General features: G+C 44.6%; 1 protein-coding gene across 1 annotated transcript in view; it reads left to right on the top strand.

Moving 5' to 3' along the window:
• Positions 1 to 21,547, top strand: part of LOC147683568 (galactose-3-O-sulfotransferase 2-like) — a 223,803-nt gene that overhangs the window by 78,765 nt on the left and 123,491 nt on the right. The gene's annotated exons all lie outside the window — the stretch shown is intronic.

Genomic DNA, 21,547 nt, shown 5'->3' with positions numbered 1-21,547 from the left:
GTACTTGAAATTACTTTATATTACTTTCCAGTTACTTTGTGATTACTTTTCTAGTTTGAAGTGGGCTTCAGCTTGCCACCCCCACCTGCGGAGTTGAGTTGGCAGAGGTGGCCACACCTTTTGGGATATTCTACTTTTTTCCCATCTGTCTCCAGACAAAAAGGGGGTGATATAGGAAGGGGGCCTGTTTCCGATAGCAGGAGAGGATGTGGATCATGTTGAAAAAGTGGCAAGGCCTTTGAAGCTCCCCTGCCACAGATGGTTCTTCCTGTGTGAGCACCTCCATCCAGGAATAGCTTTGTTTCTGCATCCAGGTAGTGAAAGAACCCACCGGTGCAAAAGGGGGTGGTGATGGACGGAGCATCTGAACCAATCAAACACTCACACCCAGTCAACAGATCTAGCTTTAATCCATCACCGTTCTTTAGCACACTCTGCCACCCCAGTTCAGACATGGCCATATGCAAATCAGTTTGACCCTGTGCCTCATGGGAACAGTCCAGCCCGAACTGCCAAGCCGTGCCTTCCCTGGACCAGAAACAAGCTTCCGAGGACCGGTTTCTGGCATTTCAGCCGTCTTCAGCCCGGCTTGCTTGAATCCATTGGCAAAGTGAGCAAGGGACTCACGTCTGAGCATACCCTGCCGACTTATGAAGAACAAATCGGTACAAAAGGGGGTGGTGATGGACGGAGCATCTGAACCAATCAAACACTCACACCCAGTGAACAGATCTGGGTTTAATCCATCACCGTTCTTTTGCCCACTCTGCCACCCCAGTTCAGACATGGCCATATGCAAATCAGTCTGACCTTGTGCCTCATGAGAACAGTCCAGCCTGAACTGCCAAGCCATGCCTTCCCTGGACCGGAAACAAGCTTCCGAGGACAGGTTTCTGGCATTTCAACCGTCTTCAGCCCGGCTTGCTTGAATCCAGTGGCAAAGTGAGCAAGGGAGAAAGAACCCACCCCAGGGGTCCAGAAACTTGTCTTGTTGTGGCAGGCTGGTGTTCACCAGTCAGAAACCCACAAGAGGCTGGTTTGGTTCAGGGGTCCAGTCTAAAAGGTCCCCATGAGTGCAGGGAATAATAAATCTGACACTGGAGTCAATGCAGGTTTATTGTTCTGAGACGTTTGATGCCAAAATATCTCAGGATTCAGTAAAGCTATTATAATGCTAGGAAACTCGTAATGACCAGTTTCCAGATCATATATTCAGGATGGGTTTAACTGAGAACTTATAATATCTAAGAATGGCCTTAGATGTTATAGAGCCATGTCTGCTCCTACAATAGGCCCTCACATAAAGACACAGTGCACCCTACCTTAAGGGTGACTTACCAAGGCCTTATTGCAGTGCTGGGCAGGTATGGCACACAGGGGTGTGTGCCATGTTGACTCTTCACATTTAGCTGCATCAGAACATGCAGGCTGCAATGGCATTAGTGCATGTTTGTGGTGAGAAGTCTCTGAGGATGGCATAATACATTCAACAATCCTCAGAGGCCTTTCCCTGGCTACCATGCCCTTAGTACCAGAGGTACACCTTACAAGAGCCTTACAGGTAGACCAGAGCTGTGCTAATTGTGGTAACAATGGTACAGTTTAGGGAAACGACACAGAACCTGGGAACCTGATTGGCAGGGAGCCAGGGCACACTTAGCCAAATTGCATCAGGTATAAAGCAAAAACATTTAGGGCAACCATGCAGAAAGGTCACTTTCCTACATGGTGTTAACCTGGAGAAATGCTTTCATTTCTCCAACCTTTCTTACTTTGAATGTGTGCTTCACCGTACAACATGCACCCAAAGTGTAAAATGTTTTAAAGCTTGTCTAGGGATAGCATTTTGTACTAGAAGGGTACACTACCAGAACAAAACCTATGCTAGTCATGACTCTATGGTGAAGAGGTTAGGGCTTGGTCTAGCATTAGGGCGCTAGGCAGCATGATTTTGTGTTAGTACTAGGGAGAGAGCAGGACAGTGTCATATCTAACTTGATATGGCGGTATCCTGCTCTCTCCCTTTCATGTAACGCAGCACCTTAACATTGGTTGCAGTAGTGCATTTAGTGGATTTGTAGTAGGAGCTATTTGCCTCTCTGCAGCCACCGTGATGAGGATGAATGTGCAGCGGACATGGCTACTCTGAGGTCAAGTCTGAAGCTAGATGCATGATGGCTGGGGCAGCATCTGACCTTTGTTGGGGTGGTACTGCTCCCTGTGCCGCAAAACAAATGCTTGCTGGTTCCCTCAAGGTGTATACAGCAACATATCAGCAAAAAAGTACCTCATACATGCGGCTATGCGTGCGACAATTTTAAAACTGCATGTATAAAAAGAAAGTCATTTCTTTTCTGGGCCGCTCACTATTTTGATGAAACAGGAGAAATTTGGTGCGACGTTTGCCTCTGCTTGTCACTGGATATCTTGACTTTCATATCAGCCCAGCACTCCTCTTAGCAAGATATACTGGAAATATTCATGGCCATTTGAGGGGAGACATAGTGGTTTAAGCCCACAAATAAACTCATTCCTACTGATACATCGCAAGAGTGCCCAGTTTTGTCTTTTTTTATCCAGTTTGATTTGATCAGATTTCTGAAGTCAGGAAGAATGGGGATACTCCATGGACATAGTCACCTCTTGCTGTTAGGTGCCAAACATCCAAATAACTCTTGCCTTTGCACTCTCTTATCGTTTGTGACATTCTGAGCACTATTGATAGAAGATAGTGCCCAGAGTTTAATGTAGACCTTTCACTACAGTTGCAGCCCTTGCAAGAACACCAATGACTCTGGTTGACTGAACATTACTAAAGTGCCTGCATTTGGTGTATATGAGCTGTAAGTGTAGAAAGGTTTAGATCATGGGGAGATCGAGGTGACTGAGAGCCAAGCATTTAGGATCTATTCTTGATTACAGCTTCATCCTTCGTCCCTGTAGAGATGATGCATGGAAGGAAAGGGTGAAAAGTACACTGCACAACTGAGCCTCACCACAAAACCACTGTATTTATTTATTTATTTGTTATAGGCAAGCAATTGTTTACCCGTTTGGCCATTTTGTTACAGGTCTCCTTCCATGCAGCACATTACAATCTATTTGCCTGCCCATTCTGAGAATTTGTGCTATTGTCAGATTAGAATAGGTTAGAATAGGTACTGGTGGATGAAAGGCTCCCTTGAGGGTCCTACCCCTTAGAAAACAAGCTCTAGCACTAGGAGATTCTGATAGATGTTTATGGTATATTAAATTAGGGAGATTTTAGAGTTGGGTGAAAAGCCAATTGGTACTCATACTTCCCTCACTCAGATCTGTGTTGACAACCCAACAAAAGCGTTGAAAACTGAAAATCTATATTTACAAGTTCAAAGTCATCACTGTGTAAGCTTACCTTCAAAATTGAGCGGGACTATCAGTGCAGGATTTTTGTTTACTACAGCTGGCAAATGGGACACAGACAAACATCCATATTATGGTATGGTTCACAAAGCCCATGCCCTTGTTTGTGAAAGTATGTTTCAATGTTATGGGTTCATCAGCCGCGTAGTGTGGAATCTTAATGGTATGGATTCTTTGGGTGGAATGTTAATCAGATTGGGTTGGAGATTTTATGTGGCAGTTGGTCCAGATTTTTCTCAGAGAGAGAACAGTTTGTTTCTCAGGACAATAAAACCTATCTTGCCTGCATTATCGGGGTGTGTTTCGCTGCAGACCAGTGAAGGAAGTTCAGGGAGGATTTGCAACAAAAGGTTATCTCCGCTTGTGCAGTAGGCATTGTAAAGGGCAGGTGGCCTGATCCTCATGTGAGGGGAGTGCAAAGCCATTTGTTGAGTTCCGCTCCAGAGACACCACAACAACACAGGCTTAATTTCAAGGTAGGTTTATTCTTTATATGTATAAAGGTGACTATCCACAATGAAAGCCTGTGCCAACTGTCATTGTATGGAATCTGGAGCTCTCACTAACCACCAGATTCCATACAACCCCATTGGCCAGGATACCACACATTCCCCTTCATAAATAATAATCATTTGATTTAATCAAACATCGGCACACAAAACACATAGATTGCAATGCATGAGATAATCATCTCATAAAACAAAAAAAACACATAGTACAAAATGTCATGTTGTACAGCGAGAGGAAACCTATCATGAAATCACATTAGCTTTGCTCCACACAGGTTTGTTTTTCAACCTGCTATCCTGACACCCAAGCAAAACATCACCACCCCAGTATCCATCACTTTCATAACTAGACACCATATTTCTACTATTGTCATTTGTTCCTTTAGGCCACAACCACATTGGTACTCTGACAACCTTACTCATACTCCACACGTTTCCATCAGATAATTCCACTACCTGATGTCCCACTCTGATAACCTTCATGGGTGAGGAAAACTTGGATTCACATGATCTAACCATCCTTTCCTTCCTCACATGGGCCCAATCACCAACCTTGAACAGTTGTACCTAACCAAAACATCCACCCTTCACCACAATCTTGTGATTCAATCTCCAATTATGATCAACTTTTCCTGATTTCATTTCCATCATCCACATCTGATTTAATTTGCAAACCGCGTTTTTACCTCTCATTTTCTCAAATGGAGACACATCTCCCAATGACCCTGGTGTAACCCTGTAACACCAAAGCAAGTCATTTAGAGCTTGACAATAGTTTTTCTCATTCGATATTGCCAACTGTAAACCATCTTTCAATTATCTTGTCCACCTTTCTACAATGCCATTACTTTGTGGATAACACACCGAGGTACGTATGTGACTGATTCCATATTCGTCTAAAAACTTTTTCATTTCCAACGAACTCAATTACACCCCATTTTCTGTGACCAAACACTTGGGAAAACCTTACTTCTCAAAAACATCCTTGAAAAACTGGATCACAGTGTGAGAGTCAACCTGATGTACTAGCTTGACCTCCAGCCATTGAGAAAACTGATCCATCAGAACTATGGCAAATAATTGAGTACTCGACAAACACATGGCACCTGCAATAGCCAAGGAAATTCCTTCCCACACCCAACTGGGTCTAGAGCCTTATCGTAAGTGACTTTCTTCTGAAATTTGTCACTTACTGCACATTCAATAGATGATCTAACTTTGGCTTCAATGCATTTGTCAATGGCTGGCCATCAAAATTCCCTGTGAATTCTTCTTTTCATACTGCTAATGCCAGGGTGACCTACATGAGCCATACCCAAAACTACCTGTCTCATGCTTTGGGGTACAACTAATTGTTTACAGAGAAACAAAAAATATTGAAAACAGACAATTCATTAACAACATAAAAGTAAGGTAACAAATCCTTGTTTAAATCATTCTTTACTGGCCAACCGGACATATTATGTTCAATGACTTCTTGAAATTCTTTGTCTAGGTAACACGCTGCTTTCCATTGATCTTGTTTAATACAACCATTAGATACTTGACATATGGATTAAACTTTTTCCAATCCATCATCAACAATACTCAAATCTTGGTCTTCTTTTATAGGCAATCTGGATATACAAACCGCTAGGACTTTTCTGGCACCAAGGATATATTTACATTTTAAAAAAAACGTTATTGCGGTTGAGTTAGAACTATAAAAGCACATTTCATTAAAACAACTACTGTACAGATCATGTCATGATTACAAGCAAAAAATATATTTTTTATGTACATTTGTATTTTCGGGCATAATACAACCATATTAAAAAATTATATAACAATCATTAAGAATTATATAAAAATCATTAATATTGGTAAAACATCTTAAAATATAAGTAGGTTACCTCGAAGTTTATAATCGTCACCCTAATCTTCCCGATCCCATGCTAGTTAGTACTTGTTCCAGACCCTGCTACACCAGATATTTGATACTCAGTAAATCTGTTACAGGATAGCGGGTAAGTAATACCACTAATGAACCTGGTCCAATTTTAGCAAATTTCTACGAATTAGCCACATGGAGTGCAGGAACTTCGCTATAGAAGCCACATAAACTGGATTGGTATCTGTTGTTAGGATCCTGAAAAAATCAGGATAGTGCCTGATACCCATGTTCCTACACAATTGTATTAACCATTTTGTTGTAATTAATCTCCCAAATGGTATGTCCCATCCACCCCTTCCCCTAGGGCCCTGTTGGTATGCCCTACCATGAAGCTTGCCATGGAATGTTGAGACACTCTCCAGTGAGGAGAGTGGATGGTTAATAAACAAACCTGCTTTCACCTTACCTTGGTCTCTGGAGATTCTTAATTCTAACACTGACGACGGACTGCGCAGGGGGCAGAAGTTAACCATCTCCCCTTTGAGTACCCTCTCCACACACACACACAAGAAGTAAAGGAAGCCTTGTGTGGGAAGAAACAATTTTTTTTTAAAAAGGACTCTGGAAGTGTCAGCGATCCAGGGATCTACGCTGGATGAATAGGAACTCTGAATTCAAGGAGGAAGCGGTCGGAAAAAGTGACAGGGAAGTACGTGTACGGGAGATGAGAGCCAACCTACTCCTGTGGTGTGGCGCTAGGCTCTGTGGTGTGACATTTCCCAGATGTCATCCGTCCCTGTGCGAACCTGTGTATGCAGTGGATGATTGGAGTAAGGAACTGACGTGCGGTTAGCCCTGTGAATACTTATCAGGCTGGGCGTGTGAGGTTGATGCAAAAGGGTTCGTTCCCGTAGTGATCTTGTGAAGGAAAAGACTGTCCTTGAAGTCCTCCCGTTTGCCTCGCGCAATTGTGACTGCTTGGTATTTAAGATCGTAAATGCACTTTTGTCTGCCTGTAAGGTTTGGCGCGTGTAAGGGCTGACCGAGTGCTCTGCTTCATGTTCTTTTGGTGAAGTAAAAAAAAAAAAACCTGAGCCTACCTGCGCTTCTGTCCGGCAAAGTGGGTGACGCCTGCGGTCACATCGGAGCCTGTAGTCTTACCAGTGTGACGCCGTTCTGGGCCCTGCTGTCCCTGAGTGCCTGCGGTTGCTGGCGTCTGAAAGTCGATGGACTGGGTGAAGGCTGACACGATTCGGTGCCCGCTGTAGTGTGGATCTGGTCAGACTGTCGTCTTTGCGCCGCATTGTGGAGAGCCGGGGGGCCGGGCACACGAAGATTCCTGTCAGCGTCTCGGAGCTTTCTCTAGCCGGATTTGGGACGTTCCCCGGCGCACCAACAGCTGAGGGCCGGGAGTTGCGTGAAGTCATTAACTCTTTACAAACAAGGAATGCTGCCTTCTGCCTGGTAATGTTGCTTTGCGGGCACATTATACGCTACATAAGTGATTTACTGACTCTTGACATCGAATAGGGAGGGGAAAGCCAGTAATTCTTTTGGGATTATCACATTTGTCAAGGAATTTTACCTTTTGATAGATTTTGTGTCCATAGTTATTCTGTTTGCTAATGTGAAAACCTATAAGTGTCCTCCTGGTTATTCAATTGTCTACTCCTGGGGTGTCACCTAGGAGATTGTTTTTTTTCCTCTTGGTGATTATAGTCAACCATGGCAGCAGCTAGTATGAGCCAACCCCCACCCTTTTTTAATGAGATAGGAGAACCAGAAATCAGCTGGAAGGAGTGGGTGAAGCTATTTGAATCATATTTGATAGCTGTGGGTGGTGAAAAGTACGAGCGAGAAAGGAAAAAACACATTCTATTACACAACTTGGGTAGGCAAGGGCGAAAAGTATACGAATCTCTTCCAATGTTAGAACTGGAGGGTGAGGATGAAACAGGTGTAGATGTATATGAGCAAACTATGGAGAAACTAGAAAAAAAAATTGGGGACAAGATAAATGTAGTGTTGGAGCGCCATAAGTTTTTCAAAAGATGTCAGGGTAAGCAAGAATCCGTGCAAAATTTCATTGCTGCATTGTGGGGTTTAACACAGCAATGCGAGTTTGATAACTTAACTGATTCCCTTATAAGGGATCAACTTGTAAGGTGTACCAATAATCCACGAATTCAAGAAAAGTTACTAGCTAAAAACCCAGGGTTAAGACATGGGCGTCCGCAGAAATTTTTCCAGGGGGGGGCAACATTTTTACTTCATCACCATCCTCCGACATTATTGAGCACAAGTATTAAATAAACAAATAAAAAAATCTAATAAGACAAAGAGCTTAAATAAACAAAGAAACCCATGGGGTGGGGGAAAAATCATGTGAGGCTTCACAGCAGATTACCTGGCAACCACAATGAAACAGAGGAAAAACAAACAAGCATTGGCATAGCCAATAGGTCTCGCCTTTGGGACCTTAAAGTATTTAGCCATGCAACACTTGAAGTTGTTGCACCAAGGATATTGTACTAGACAACTAAACACTTATAAGGTCCCAAAGGGGAGACCTATTGGCTATGTCAATGCTGTTTTTGTTTTTAAATGACAAGCAGTGCTATATGGCTCCGGCTGCCACTTAGTCCACCACATCCCACGTAGATGCTGCAGCCATCTTTGAATGGTTTTAAAGCCAATTCAAAAGCTGTCACCAGTATATGTTAATCCCTATCTCAACTGTGAGACTGCTCTCCTGCTTCCCAATTCTATTAAATACAAATGATGTAAAAAGAACATCCCTTTCTGAGCTGCACGGCTCATCCTACCCACGTTTCATGCGCAGATTTGAAATACTGATGGTTTGGGCTTCCCGGAATTCAACTGGTTGAGAGGTAGACAGGTGTAGAGAGGTAGAGAGAAGTAGAGAGAGGGAGGTGTAGAGAGGTAGAGAGAGCGAGGTAGAGAGAAGTAGAGAGAGAGGTAGAGGGAGAGAGGTTGGGAGAGAGAGGTAGAGAGAGAGAGGTAGAGAGAGAGAGGTAGAGAGGTAGAAAGAGGTAGAGGTAGAGGTAGGGAGAGAGAGAGGTAGAGAGAGAGGTAGAGGTGTAAAGGTACAGAGAGAGGTATAGAGATAGAGGGAAAGGTAGAGAGAGAGACATGGGTAGAGGGAGAGAGGTAGAGAGAGAGAGAGGTAGAGAGAGAGAGGTAGAGAGAGAGAGGTAGAGGTAGAGAGAGTGGGAGAGGTAGAGAGGGTGAGAGGTAAAGAGATAAAAGAGGTAGAGAGAGGTAGACAGAGAGGTAGAGAGAGAGAGATGTAGAGAGAGAGATGTAGAGAGAGATGTAGAGAGAGAGAGGTAGAAAGAGAGAGGTAGAGAGGAAGAGGGAGAGGTAGAGAGAGAGGTAGAGAGAGGTAGAGAGAGGTAGAGAGGGGTAGAGAGAGGTAGAGAGAGAGAGGTAGAGGTAGGGAGAGAGAGAGAGAGAGGTAGAGAGAGAGGTAGAGAGGTAGAGAGAGAAAGAGGGGTAGAGAGAGAGAGAGAGAGGTGGAGAGAGAGAGAGCGCAGTAGAGAGAGAGAGAGGTAGAGAGAGACGTACAGGTAGAACGAGAGAGAGAGAGAGTGGTAGAGAGAGAGAGAGAGAGAGAGAGAGAGAGAGGTAGAGTAATAGAGGTAGAGAGAGAGAGGTAGAGGTAGGGAGAGGTAGAGGGAGAGAGGGAGGGAGGTAGAGGTAGAGAGGTAGAGGTAGAGAGAGAGGTAGAGGGAGAGGTAGAGCGGGAGAGAGAGAGAGGGAGAGAGAGAGAGAGAGGTAGAGAGGGAGAGGAAGCGGGAGAGGAAGAGAGAGGTAGAGAGAGAAGTAGAGAGGGGTAGAGAGGTAGAGAGGGTTAGAGAGAGCGGTGGAGAGAGAGGTAGAGGTAGAGGTAGGGAGAGAGAGAGAGAGGTAGAGAGAGAGGTAGAGAGAGTGGTAGAGAGAGAGGTAGAGCGAGAGGTAGGGAGAGGGAGAGGTAGAGGTAGAGAGAGGTAGAGAGAGATAGGGGTAGAGTGAGAGGTAGAGGTAGAGGTAGGGAGAGAGAGAGAGGTAGAGAGAGAGAGGTAGGTAGAGATAGGTAGAGGTAGAGAGGTAGAGAGAGGGGTAGAGAGAGAGAGAGAGAGAGGTAGAGAGAGGTAGAGGGAGGGAGAGAGCAGTAGAGAGAGAGAGAGGTAGAGAGAGAGGTAGAGGTAGAGAGGTAGAGGTCAAGAGAGAGAGTGGTAGAGAGAGAGAGAGGTAGAGAGAGATAGGTAGAGAGAAGTAGAGAGAGAGAGAGGTAGAGGTAGGGAGAGAGAGGTAGAGAGAGAGAGAGAGGTAGAGCGAGAGGTAGAGCAAGAGGTAGAGGTAAAGAGGTAGAGGTAGAAAGGTAGAGGTAGAGAGGTAGAGGTAGAGAGGTAGAGGTAGAGAGGTAGAGGTAGATAGAGGTAGAGGTAGAGAGAGGTAGAGAGAGAGGTAGAGAGAGAGGTAGAGAGAGAGGTAGAGAGAGAGGTTGAGAGAGAGAGGTAGAGAGAGAGAGGTAGACGTGGAGAGAGAGAGAGGTAGAGGTAGAGGTAGAGAGAGAGAAGGTAGAGAGAGAGAAGGTAGAGAGAGTGAGGTAGAGAGAGAGAGAGGTAGAGAGAGAGAGGTAGCGAGAGAGCGGTAGCGAGAGAGAGGTAGCGAGAGAGAGAGGTAGAGAGAGAGAGGTAGAGAGAGAGGTCTAGAGAGAGAGGTGGAGAGAGAGAGGTGGAGAGAGAGAGGTGGAGAGAGATTGGTGGAGAGAGAGTGGTGGAGAGAGCGGTGGAGAGAGAGCGGTGGAGAGGGAGCGGTGGAGAGGGAGCGGTGGAGAGGGAGCGGTGGAGAGAGAGCGGTGGAGAGAGAGAGGTGGAGAGAGAGAGGTGGAGAGAGAGAGGTGGAGAGAGAGGTAGAGAGAGAGAGGTAGAGAGAGAGAGGTAGAGAGAGGGAGAGAGAGGTAGAGAGAGAGGTAGAGAGAGGTAGAGAGAGAGAGAGAGAGGTAGAGAGAGAGAGAGAGAGGTAGAGAGAGAGAGGTAGAGAGAGAGAGAGGTAGAAAGAGAGAGGTAGAGGTAGAGAGAGACAGAGGTGGAGAGAGACAGAGGTGGAGAGAGACAGAGGTGGAGAGAGAGAGAGAGATAGCGAGAGGTAGAGAGGTGTAGAGAGAGGTGTAGAGAGGTAGGTAGAGGTAGAGGTAAAGAGACACATAGAGAGAGAGAGACGCGTAGAGAGAGGTAGAGAGAGAGGTAGAGAGGTAGAGAGAGAGGTAGAGAGAGAGGTAGAGGTAGAGAGGTAGTGGTAGAGAGGTAGTGGTAGAGAGGTAGAGAGAGAGAGGTGGAGAGAGAGAGGTAAAGAGAGAGGTAACGAGAGAGGTAACGAGAGAGGTAGAGAGAGAGGTAACGAGAGAGGTAGATAGAGAGGTAGAGAGAGAGGTAGAGAGGGATAGAGAGAGAGAGGGATAGAGAGAGAGGTAGATAGAGAGGTAGATAGAGAGGTAGAGAGAGAGAGGTAGAGAGAGACAGAGGTAGAGAGAGAGAGATAGCGAGAGGAAGAGAGGTGTAGAGAGAGGTGTAGAGAGAGAGGTAGAGGTAAAGAGAGACATAGAGAGAGAGACGTAGAGAGAGAGAGGTAGAGAGAGGTAGAGAGAAAGGTAGAGAGAGAGAGGTAGAGAGAGAGAGGTAGAGAGGTAGATTGGAGATCCTAGCATTTCCAGAGCATTAAAGTCACTACTCATTTGTAACGTCATTCCTTTCACTGCACATCCTGCTTTATCTAAATAACTAGGGCCCTCAAATACAAAAGGATGTTGTGGTCATAAAGCTTACAATTTGCAGCATCACAGTAGTTGCTACTGCAAAACCCCTTTTTAGAGTTGTGTATAACCTTCATGATTGACAAAAGGGGTTCTGCATCTTACTTCATATTGGAATTTGGAGGGGCAGTGGAAAGGGTGCTATCTTCAAATTGCAATTTACAATGACATATATCAATGGTTTTCAAACGCAATGGCAGTCGCAAACCGTTGATCTGATATCAACACTGAGCTGCAGTTGGTACATGATTCAGAAAAGAAAAGTTGTCCCTGTGGGACAGCTTTCCCTTCGTGAATCATGTCAGGCGACAGTGAGTACAGACAGTGGTCCAGGGGCTACACTCGATACTGCAATGAACATTAGGGACTGCCCCTTTGGAGCTCAAGGCGTAAACTCTTTAATCCATCTCATATGCAGACCCTTCTGTAATACTAGTGCTTATGGTGCAAAAAACAGGCATATCGTGTGTGGTGCAGACACTTCTGTTCAGTTTTAACTCTTTTTCAGTTGTCAACAAAATATTTTAATTCATATTTTGGTTTCCATTGTTAACTGTTTTTTAATATATCCATTATTTTATTTTAGAAATAATGGATATATTAAAAAACGTATCACAACAGTTAATAATGGAAACCAAAATATGAATTAAAATATTTTGTTGACAACTGAAAAAGAGTTAAAACTGATTATTACCATGGAAAAGAAATTGATGAAACATGTTCGCTGAAAAGTGCACACATCCATCGGAACAGAAGTGTCTGTACCACACATGATATGGTATACGAAAGGGCACCTAAAGAGTAGATACCAGGATGTAGTAGCACCAACAAAAGAAAGTAATATAGCTTGAGTACGAATAAATCACGAGTGCACAGAAGGACTTTCCAATTGATCTCGCAAAAAACAGGCAGACGCACCCATTGCATCTCTGGGCGAATTGTGTAATTCGGTGCGCCGCGTTAATGAGGCTTTGATGGTTTTCACCCCTTCCTAGGGCCCCTGGCTGCAGCTCCTTAGCTTGAAAAATGTGCCCCCCTCCCCGAAATTTGACTCTGGGTGCGCCTCTGCTTCAAGCTGTGGGAGTAGCCAGGCCCGGACCTTCTCTCTTGCCCATCAGCAGCAGTTTTCCCGCTCATCAAGCAGGACCTTCATTGCAAGCGCTTTCTCACGCTTTTAAAATTGTTGGCCCTGCAGGCAAACACCACTGTGGGGGCTGCTAATAGTGACGGACCGGTGTTCCAGGGGGGGCAAGTGCCCCCCCTTGCCCTCCCCTGCGGACGCCCATGGGTTAAGAGAAGCCATGGAAATAGCCAAATCTGTAGAACATACAGCTAGATGTATCAAGGAGATGAAAACCAATGGGGAGGAAGTAGCCTCTGTAAAGGATGAAGAGGATTTTAATGAAGTATGTAAGGTCAGGTCAAAAGAAAATTACGGAGTGAGAGGAGATCAAAAGGAGAAGGGTCCTAAGTGCTACAGGTGTGGCAGCAACAACCATTTTGCGACCTTTTACCAGTGCCCTGCCAGGTTTGTTACGTGTAAAAAATGTAATAGGAGAGGGCATTTCGCGAGAGTATGTAGCGATGGTGAACAACACACAAGAATTGATGGTAAGAGTACGGAAAAAAATGCAGCCAGGGAAGTAAAATGCATAGAACCTAGAAGCGAGAAAATTATTTTGCAGGTAAAAGACATTGATGGTACTGTAGTGAAGTAGTGTGGCTCACTGGTTAGAGGCGGCAGACCCGAGAGCAGAGGACGGCCCGGGACCAGGGTTCGATTCCCGGCGCGGCAGGTTTCTGGACCAGGGTCAGCGGACTCGATAATTCTCTCGCCTTGGTGCCCACTCTGATCAGCGATCACACTCGGCAACTCTGGGCATTAGCTTGCCTCATCTTCACTAACGACCCCACCAGACCGCCGGGGATGCCTGGTCTCACCCTGGAGATACCCATTAAGGGACCATCTCTCAGGGAAGCCAGGAAGGGTTTCGCAGCGGTCGAAGCGCCTTGGGACCCTCCGGGTAAGTAGTGCGCTATATAAATGCCTATACATTTACATTTACATTTACAATGCAATTTACTCTAAATGTGATGTCTTCCTTGATGGCCAATGTGTAGAAATGTATGCAGATTCATGCTCGCCTTACACCTTACTGAACCAAGGTGATTTTGTGTCCATGAGAAATTGTAATGTAAAACAATTAAAAATGCCTGACATTTCTCCCACAGGGTATAACAAGGGTAAAATACTGTTAGTGGGCATGAAGAATGTTCATCTACGCTTTAAAGACAGGGAGACTTTTGGTACAGTGTATGTAGTGGAATCAGGATCCAACTTACTGGGATGGGTTCACCAAAAAGAGCTGGGAATCATCCTAGATCCCAATAGTGCTGAGCAGGTTTTACTCACTGACAGGTCCAAGGGGGGTGAAAACATTTGTGATGAATTTGGACAACTATTCAGAGACGAGCTTGGTTGTCTACACATGTTCCAACACAGAATCAAGTTGAAACATAACGCAAGACCAGTTGTACATAGACTACGCCCCGTACCCCTCAAGTTGAAGGTACCACTAGAAGAGGAGTTGCGAAAACTTTGCGAGGTGGATATAATTCAAGCTGTAACCTGCACTGAATGGTTGGCTTCGATTGTCATCGCAGCCAAGGCCAGTGGGGAAGGCATTCATCTGTGTGTGGACTTGTGCAGCCTCAACGACAATATATGGGTGGAGAGACATCCCTTGCCTATAATTAATGAGATGCTGAGCACCATGGGTCCAGCTAAATACTTCAGTGTGATCGATCTGTCCATGGCATATCACCAAATTGAACTTCATCCAGAATCAAGGCCCCTCACGGCGTTCATCACCCCATTAGGAGCATTCATGTTCAAAAGGATGCCCTTTGGCCTGGCGTCTGCAGCAGCCATTTTCCAGAAAGCGATGCAGAAAATACTGGAAGGAATAAAGAACACCATGTGTTTCCAGGACAACATCCTCATGTACGGGCAAACTGAGGAAGAACACGATGGGGTCGCAAGACAAGTGTTCAGAAGACTTATGGAGGCCGGCCTGACTGTGAAGAAGGAAAAATGTAAAATAAAAGTGAAGGAAGTAGAGTACTTAGGCCACAAGATCACAGAAGATGGTTTCAGACCGAAGGGCAGTTTAATTCAAGCTGTGAAGGAAGCACCTAGTCCCAAGAACAAAGAAGAACTAAGGTCCTTCTTAGGACTTTTAGAGTATATGTCAAAATATGTGGACAATTTTGCGGCCAAATGTGAGCCCATGAGGGAATTAATGAAGAAAAACAAGGATTTCCAATGGAACAAAGAGCATGACGCTGTGGTTAAATCACTTAAAGAGGAATTGGTAACCTCCCCAGCATTAGGAACATTTGATGCATCTAAGAAAACCATCCTAGCCACAGACGCTTCTAACAAGGGCCTGGGTGCAACACTCATACAAAAAGACGGTAAAGAGGAGAAAATCATTGCGTTTGCACCCCGGAGTCTCACTAACCCAGAACGGAACTACTCCGTCATTGAAAGGGAGGCCCTGGCCTGTTCTGGGCTGTCAGACATTTCAAGTTTTTCTTGTGGGGTTTAAGGTTCTCCATCTGAACCAATCATAAACGCCTCACCTTCATCTTTTCCGTGAAGGGATTAGAGAATTGTACACCTCGCATCAGCAGGTGGATCTTAGGGCTGGAACACTATAATTTCAAAGTGAAGTATGTGCCAGGAAAGGAAAATAAGATCACGGATTTCCTGTCAAGGTCACCATTACCAGAGATGGAGGAAAAAGAAGAAGCCCTAGACAGTCCTATCCTAATGACAGAAACACCTGCAATCACGGAAGAGGAATGGGAAAAAGAGACAAAAGAGGACAAAGAAATAAATGTGCTGAAAAAGTACATGGAAAATGGATGGCCAAGCAAAAAGAGTGAACTCGAAGCTTGCATTGAAGAGTTTTGGGAAGTGAGAAATGAGCTAAGTTTCATAAAAGGCAGAATCTATCGTAATCACAGAGTGATTCCTCCCAAAGGCCTCAGGAAGAAGGTCATCGACTTGGCACATGAAGGTCACCTAGGGCGCAGCCTTACTAAAGCCAGAGTCCGATCCAGTTTCTGGTTTCCCAGGATGGATGCCATGGCTGAACAAGCCGTCAAGGATTGCGGGGCGTGCGCTAAAAGCGACAAGTCTAAAGCAGTACAGAAAGCACCATTATCTCCAGTGGAAGTGCCAACCAAACCATGGAGCAAGCTGGCCATGGACATTATCGGGCCTATGCAAGAACTAGGAGAGAATAGAAGATTCATGCTGGTGTTAATTGATTACACAACCCATTGGATCAAACAGAAGTTTGTCCACTCCGTCACCACAAGGACGGTGATTGAGTTTTTGAACGGAGTATTTGTTGAAGAGGGCATTCCAGTGACTTTGGTAACAGATAACGGAGTGCAATTTTGCTCGGAAGAGATGCATGCATTTCTCCAGGGGTTGAACATCAAACATGAGACCACTGCCCTATATTGCCCTAAAGCCAACGGGTTAGTCGAACGAGCAAATAGAATCATAAAGGAACACATCCAATTGGCAGCAACCAACTGGCATTATATAGAGGTGTCCCTTAGAAGGTGCCTGTGGGCGTATCACACCTCCCCAAATAAGGTCACAGGCATCTCACCCTTTGTGGCACTGCGTGGGCGTTAACCCTGCACCAAGTTGAATCTTAGTTGGCTGAGTGGGGGTGAGCCCAGAGTAGCGGACCAAGAGGCAAGAGCAGAGAAAGTCCAACTCCACCAAGATAGGTACAAACAGTGGTATGACACTAAGCATGGGGTGAAGGATTCTAAGTGGGAGGTAGGTGATAGGGTACAAGTCAGAAAGAACATCAAAGTGAGAGCTACCCAATGTAAATATTACATGCCTTGTAAAATTGTTAAAGTGCTTGAGAATGTGGTCCAACTTGAGAATGGCCAATGGTGGAGCTTTGACAAGATCGTAAGTGCACATGATTAATGTTCTGCGTTCTATTCTTCTCCTTTTTATGGTGCTATGGTACAGCCCTATCCCCGAGGGGGGAAACCCTGTTTCCAGTTCTGTATCACCCTATGGGAATGAGATGTGTTGTAATTAATCTCCCAAATGGTATGTCCCATCCACCCCTTCCCCTGGGGCCCGGTTGGTATGCCCTACCATGAAGCTTGCCATGGAATGTTGAGACACTCTCCAGTGAGGAGAGTGGATGGTTAATAAACAGACCTGCTTTCACCTTACCTTGGTCTCTGGAGATTCTTAATTCTAAAACATTTCTGCCTAGGTTTTTTATATTCCACACAGAAGAGTACTACGTGAACTGCTGTTTCCTCTTCTAGTAGGCATCCAGGGCAGAGGCAATTTGGGGTACTCGCCCACTTGCCAGTTATTGCAAAGAGTGGGAGAGTGCCATATCTTAACTGAAGAAAAAACTTTTTGGCCAAAGTCGGCTGAATAGTATCAATCACCTGTTCGAATTCATAATGGAACTTGAAATCAAGGAACCAATATGTAAGACTTCTGGATTTAACAGTCCTAAACATTTCCATCAGCCTGAACTCTTTGAGTGCAATTTTCAGTTTTTTTTTTTATATCTCCCGACATGTGCCTTCCGGATCTGTTTAGAGGTTTTCCATACCTATTGCACAGAAAGAGTGTCTTATAAAGGCTAACCAAGGTAAGCTACCTGCCCCTAATGTTCCCATTACCGCTCTCAATTCTTTCCTATAGCTACCTAGCTCGGGGGTGGACCACAGCCGTCACCAATAGAGCAATGGGCGTGTTACAATAACATCAACAATTGGTAGGATGTTAAGGTCCATTCTAAGCGGTACTGATGGAGTATTTTTGGCAGGGATAAAATTTGTCTTACAAAATCATTTTCTGTTAGTGTGAGGGTGCTAACAGATCTATGCCCCCACAGTTCCACCCCATAGAGCGATGCTGCCCTGGCTTGCACTTTATAGATTTCGATAGGTGGACTGCTGGTTTTAACAACACAATTCTTTTGAACTTTCAGGATTCCCTCCATAGCCTGCTTCAGTCTCAGATTAGCCTTTTCAATCTGCGGGCCCCCCCATGTTGTCATTCAACGTGAGTCCTAAATAATCAAAGACGGAAACCCTCTCCAGGGGTCTATCCTCCATAATTGGATGGGGGCAGTTAATGGAACTGGCATTAAACACCATATATTTGGTTTTATTGATATTGACCACAAGGTTTCTTTTTTAGCAAAACAGTCAAAACCTGTTTAGTACACGCTGCATGCCCATAGGTGACTTTGAGAGCAGCAGCGTGTCATCTGCAAATATAAGTGCGGGAAAACTGCGAGATGCCAGTTTCGGACAGTCTATATCCTTGATGGCAAGAAGGTCACCCACCAGCCCGTTTAAAAAAAGAGAAAATGGGGTTGGCGCGAGCACACGGCCCTGCCTAAACCCCTTTTCTACAGGAAATGGGACCGTCAATTGGCCCTTCCTTCCATACATTTCCCTTGCAAAGGCACCATCATGTAGTAATTTAGGCTGGTGACAAAGATATGGTGGAACCCCCATAGCCAGCAAAATACTCCAAAGCTGGAGTCAAATGCCGATTTTAAATCTACGAAGGTTAGGTATAGACTTCCGCCTCCCAGCACTACTTGCTTCCAATGGATTAGCTGTAGCCTGAATAGCTGGTCTATTGTTGATGTCTTGGCCCTAAAGCCTGCTTGGAGCGGAGTCAAAATCTCTTGCTCACCCATACAATCTTGCAACCGTTGAAGTAGGACCTTGGCGTAGATCTTTTGAGATACGTCAATAAGGCTAAAAAGCCCTTTTTATAGATAGGGATAATCTCAGCCCCCGCCCAAGTGCAGGGGGCTGGGAGACCCCTTAAAATTGTGTTAAATAAAAGTTGTAAATAAGGCGCCCACACTCCTTGTTCCTCTCTACACAAATCACCAGTAATCCTGTCCAAGCCGGGCGCTTTATTCCTTTGAACCCTAGCTAGGGCCTGCTGTACCTCAGCAATTGTACAGGGTGGTATATGCCATGTGGGATCGGGATTTCAAATAGTAGCTGGGGGCTCACTTGCTTCCACTGAGTGGTTTGAATATAAGTCTTTGAGGTATAAGCGCCATGCTTCTTCAGAGATATTTGGATCGATGGTAGATTTGCCCTCAGGCTTCCCGGTGTGTCCAAGTTCCAGAGGTTTTGGCATCCTTTTCATCTAACGCAGACTTGATACTTTGCCATCTTTCTGCTTCCCACTCTTTTTTTCCATATAGAACAATTTTTTTAAAAGCTGCCCTAGCTTCCTTAATACGTGGACGATTACCCTCCTTAAGAGATTATTAAAGAGAGTTCTTCGCTGCTCTACATCCCCTATTAAACCATGGATTCTTATCGCCATGTTGTTTACTCTTATTAAGCCTAGAGTTAAAAAAGAAACCAGCCAGGATTAGAACCATTTCCTGGTGGATTTCTCCCAATTCCTCCAAGCTGGCGTTATTAAGGGAATTTTCTGAAACAAGGCTTACCTTTTCTAACGATGGAATTATACTTTTGTACATTCTTTCCATTGTTTCGGTAGATTGGGTGATTTTGGCCCAGCGAATACGTCTTCCTCCGAAAACCGACTCGGGGCACTCTACCATAGGTGTTTTCAGAACCTTGAGCTACGTCACTTGGGCAAATATCTAGAAGGGTAACCAAAGGGTTGTGATCGCTTTCAATGCGTTTCACAATGCTAAAATCTCAAACTTTTTGCCAGAGATCTGTGCTAATTAAAAAATAATCAATTGTCGAAGTCTGGCCTGCTCTTTCAAACGTCGGTTGGCCTGGGTTATCTTTAGGGAAACACACGTTACAAGCCCTTATAGAGAATGTTAGTGTGAGGGAGATCATTTGGAGCACCACTGGGGTCCATCCCTTAAACGGATACATATTTGGAGGTGGAACTGATTAAACTGCATCCTCGTCTGCGGTGATAGATTGTGAAATTCCATTGAGGGGTTCATAATGACAGTTGAAATCCCCACCGATTAGGAGATCAACATGACCTGGAAGAGTTGTCAAAAAAATATTTAAGGATTCCAGAATCAGAGAGGTCCCTCCATATTGTACTGGGCGAGAGTAGATATTAATAAGTGCCAATTTTACAACGTTCCCAGTTGACAAGAGAATTCAGATAATATCGTGGCAATGTGTGTCCATCCCCCTGACCTCCAAACCAAGATCCTTGACGTCCTCTCGGGGGATCCCTGCGTTAACATCAGGCCCTGTGAACGCATATCCACCTACCCCATCCGGGCTAGGTGGTTGATATGATTGGACCGCTAAATGTGTAATGGGTACCCTGGGTGTATTGGATCTGTCCCTTGTTGGATATTGACTACAGCCCTCACCCATATTATCTACTAAAAATTGTACTACGGAGTTACTATTTCCTGGTTTCTCCAATCCTGGGGATTCTTGCGCCGTCCTCCCTGGGGGCCCTTGGATTACTTCCACCAGTTCCCCGACCACAGTAACAGCCTGATTAGCCTCAGCTAGGGTCAGTCAATCTACTGAATCTAAACGTGCAAATCTATTTTGCAGAGGTATATAAAATGGATTACTCCCATTTGGGCGTGTTGACCTACTGGGAAAATGGCCCCTCCTATCTCTTGCCAGTTCAAAATTCACTAAATCAACCGTTGGGCCTGGGAGTATGTAGAAATAGCTCAAATCCCTTGCTTGTATATGGGATTGTGGATCAGCCGGTACACCTCAACAGACATGTTCGGCAACCCTCGGGTCATTGAAATTAACAACGATACAGTCCCCTGTAGTATTTTTCTTCTTTGGTCCCACCCATCCACCCTTCTTACAAATAACATTTTAGACTTGATATATTCAATTTTGAAATGAAAGGTTTGGAGTTTGTATTGCCATCTGGCAATTCTAGGTGTGGGCGTACTACACCCTTTAGTAGTAAACAAGTTTACCAATGTACAATGATCTGATCTTACCTTGAATGGGGTACCATACCCATACTTCCTAAAATATTCAATCCCCACCAACAAGCTAATGTTTATTTTTATAAGGTGGAATACTTGAATTCTGCCTTTCTTAAAAGTTTTGAAGCAATAGCTATTGTGGCCAATTTACCCTCTTGGTCTTGCATTAAAACAGCACCTATGCCAACATTGCTAGCATCAGAAATTATGTCAGATTTGTAACAAGTATCAAAAGTCGATAGAGCTGGAGTGAAAGCAATGTCTTTTATTAAGGATACAAATTCAAGAGCTCACTCTTTACTCCAAATAAACTGCTGATTCTTTTTTATCAGACCCCTCATGTTGTTGGTTTTCTCTGCAAATAACGGCATAAACTTAGCATAGTATTCTGCCAACCCAAGAAAAGACCTGAGTTGATCATCCATGTTCCAAGGATCTGGAGCATCCTCTATTATCTTAAATAGGTTATGTTTTGGTAAAACACCATCTTTGCCGATATTGTGACCAAAATAATTCACTTAGTCAAGTTCAAATTTGCATTTTTCCTTAGTTAAGGTCATCCCATGGCTTTGTAAAATGTTCAGAACTTTATATAGGGTTTCAGCATGATCTTGTTTTGATTTGCCAAAGGCCAAAATGTCATCCTGAAAGTAAAGAGCATTTTTTACATCCTTGAATAGTTTACGCATGACTCTTTGGAATACCGCTGAGGCTGAAATCAGTCCAAAAAGCATTCTTTTGTATCTAAATACTCCTTCAGGTGTAATAAAAGATGTATAATGTTAGCTGTCTTCATGCGGTGAAATCTGGTGAGATGCATTAGATGAGTCTAATTTTGAAAACACTGTAGCCCCTTTTAGTGCTGGTGATATCGTGTTTGACCAGCAGAGAGCAGCAGAGGACCACAGCGAACGCCAGACGC

This window comes from Lissotriton vulgaris, chromosome 11, assembly GCF_964263255.1.
Source record: "Lissotriton vulgaris chromosome 11, aLisVul1.2, whole genome shotgun sequence".
Lineage (NCBI taxonomy): Eukaryota > Metazoa > Chordata > Amphibia > Caudata > Salamandridae > Lissotriton > Lissotriton vulgaris.
Note: the sequence above shows the minus strand (reverse complement) of the source record. Positions and strands in the feature narration are given on the sequence as shown.